Source organism: Rhinolophus sinicus, chromosome X, assembly GCF_036562045.2.
Source record: "Rhinolophus sinicus isolate RSC01 chromosome X, ASM3656204v1, whole genome shotgun sequence".
NCBI lineage: Eukaryota > Metazoa > Chordata > Mammalia > Chiroptera > Rhinolophidae > Rhinolophus > Rhinolophus sinicus.
This window is the reverse complement of record NC_133768.1, coordinates 117,308,113-117,311,022: the sequence shown is the minus strand read 5'-3', so window position 1 is coordinate 117,311,022 and position 2,910 is coordinate 117,308,113. Positions and strand designations below refer to the sequence as shown.

The 2,910-nt window shown below is 48.9% G+C and overlaps 1 long non-coding RNA gene across 1 annotated transcript; it reads right to left on the bottom strand.

Annotated features, from left to right (window-relative positions):
• Window positions 1–299: 299 nt before the first annotated feature.
• On the bottom strand, window positions 300–2,519 carry LOC109455971 (uncharacterized). The gene is made up of 2 exons (XR_012493311.1): window positions 2,482–2,519; window positions 300–1,327 (listed from the first exon to the last, which is right to left on the bottom strand). It is a non-coding gene; the product is annotated as an uncharacterized LOC109455971 (long non-coding RNA).
• Between the last annotated feature and the right edge of the window lie 391 nt (window positions 2,520–2,910).

Here is a 2,910-nt window from a genome sequence, read left to right as displayed (position 1 = left end):
ATATATAATTAATCACAATTTTCAGCATTCTTCAGTAAGTTTAGATTAAATTCAGTTTCCCACAAAATATGATTTTTTTAAAAAAATTTTCTTGGGGAATATTGGGGAACCGTGTGTTTCTCCAGGGCCCATCAGTCGTTGTCCTTCAACCTAGTTGTGGAGGGCACAGCTCACTGGCCCATGTGGGAATTGAACCGGCAACCCTGTTGTTCAGAGCTCGTGCTCTAACCACCTAGCAACCCGGTCGCCCCCAAAACATGATTTTTTTATAATGTCTGCATGATATCCTCTCACATGGCTATGTCATAATTTATTTTAATACCATTTTCCCCTTATTAGACATGTATATGATTTCAAATATTTTCTCATTACATAAACATCATAATGATAAATATCCTTATGCATGAAACATGATGCACATTTCTGATATTTTCTTTAGACTATGTAGAAATGGATGCTCATGAGGATGAGTACTTTTAAGTTTTAGTACGTATTGCTACACCACCTTTGGGAAAAATCATACTAATTTATGCTGCCAAGGGCAGTGGATGAGAGGGCTTATCTCACTAAATATATGCATGTTTCCATGTTGCAGAAAGGGAAAAGACTGGTAAGCTTTTCATAGGAGAGAATGAGACAATGAGGTCAGCTGAAAATGTTTGGCATACAATATGAACTTGTCTGTTTCAACATAACTTGACATGGGCAAATTATCAGTTATTAGTTACAATTAAATGTAGACTGGCAGTTAGGGGATCACATGACATAGGCTGGTATGACTAGGGTCTGGCAAGCTGACAGACAAACAGTAGAGCCTAAGGTTGGAGATGAGTCACTTGAGTTGGCTTTTATTTGAGAGGTTTTAAAACTCTTTCTAAGCTTTAAAATTTTAATAAAACATTTAAGTAATAAACGCTAATGGTACAAAATTCAAAAGGCACAAAAAGGTACAACATGAAAAATATGCCTATGCCTGTCCTTTCAGCCACCCAACTCTCCTGCCCTGAATCAACCATGGTTACCAGTTTCTTGTTTATCCTCCCAATGACATTTGTTGAGCACCTGCTAGGTGTCAGGCCTATTGTACACACTGAGATACACAAATAAACAAAACCCAGAAAAATGTCAACCCTCATGGAACTTAGATCATAGTGGGGAGAAAGAAAAACAAAATTCTATGGAAAACATATGTTACATGATGGAAAGGGGTATAGAGAAAAAGAAAATGTTTATTCAGCCCAGCTGAATGTGCCCTTGATTACTGAATGCCACCTGCATGAGGAAGATGGTCTGTAGATCAGGCTGAGCCAAGCACAGGGAGCAGGAGCTAAGGCATGAAGAAATTCACGGTCAGGGCAGACACACAGCAGGGAGAGGGCCTTTGCCCTCCTCCTCCAACCCCAGCCAGCTTTTCCTAAAACAGAAACCCCACTGGAGTGAGAAACACCTGCCCACTGACTACGTACTGAGCCAGGAGGTCTCTGCGAGGGCCAGGCAGTGGCAGAAGTCTGGACTCTGGGGCAGAAAGAAGCAGCCACAGAGCGACAGGCTTGGGCTGCATTGGACAAAGCACTTTCCAAGGGTGAGGTAGAGAAAGGGCTGTCACAGGAGGAAGTGAGCTCACTGTCATCCTGGGGTTATTATCTAAGCAGACCAGCAGAGGGCCACTTGTCAAGGGGCCTGTCAGTCAGCAAGCAGTTGGGCCCCAGGACCCTTGGGGGCCCATGCACCCTAAAATGTTCTGATCCTCCCGTGCTTGGAGGACAAACCCTGCCCAGTCCTGCCTGGCCCGGACAGGTGGCTCAGAAATACCCCCAGGGACTGCAGGCCTTTCTTGGGGCTTCCAAAAGGAGCAGCATTCACATCCATTAGGACTAAGGAGCAGCGTTCACATCTATTAGAACTCTAATTGGCATCTTAATTGCTAGTCTCACTCCACTCTTGGACTTGTGTGCTGTATAATGAGTACCAGCTGTGCAACCCTCCCCACCCCTCCCCCCTTCTCCCTAGGGATCAGCTCCCAGCTGTGCCTCACCTTCTCTGCACCCACTACCCACATCCCCAACAAAGGTTGGAGGCAAGGGTGAGCTCCCCACAGTGTCTGCGTTGCACCTTCTCCCCCACCCACCCCCACCCCTTTCCAGTGAGCTCAGGAAATCGGTTTTAATCCCCCAGGCTCCAGTTGCTTAGCAACGGAAGAGCCTGCTCCTAGCAACCAGGAGCCACAAAGATGCTGCAGAAAGGGGGCTGTCTGGGCCCTGCTCTTGCTCAGCTCCTGAGTGCTGGCCTCCCTGATGTTTTTCTCACTGGGCACACACACCCTTCCTCTCTCACGTGCTGGGTCTCCAAAGGTTGATGTCTGAGGCAGCTGCTGGACCTCATCCACATCCTGCCAGCTGGCAGCCCCTCTGAATCCCACTTCCCAGGCCAGCAGGACGGGGCTCATGATCGCAGCAGGGTGGCTCTGGGGTGTGCTCTCACCAGAGACAGACTGAGGTCACTGTGTCCGTGCCACCAGCCCCAAGATCAGCAAACTGACCACACATGAGAACCGCCCCTACCCCCCACCAGCCCCAAGATCAGCAAACTGACCGTCAGAGAAGGGCTCAGGCCCACAGCCTCTCTGTGACAGTTGTGACAGTCGAGTGTGAAGCAATGGCAGAGCACGGGGCTCCCCAACGCAGGCAGCATCCATGAGGCTGCCAGGCCATTTGGCAGCCCTGGAGGCATCTGCGTCCCCTCCCCAAAGGTCAGCGAGGGCAGGTGTCCCCACCCAAAGAAGAAGCCTGGTGCCCTCCTACCTCCTGGCATGGCCCCAGCTCAGGGTGATCAGCAGTGCAGGTTTCGCCTTTGACTGGCAGCTTTCCTAGGACTTTTGAACTTCACCATACTCAGGAGTGTGTCCCAGGA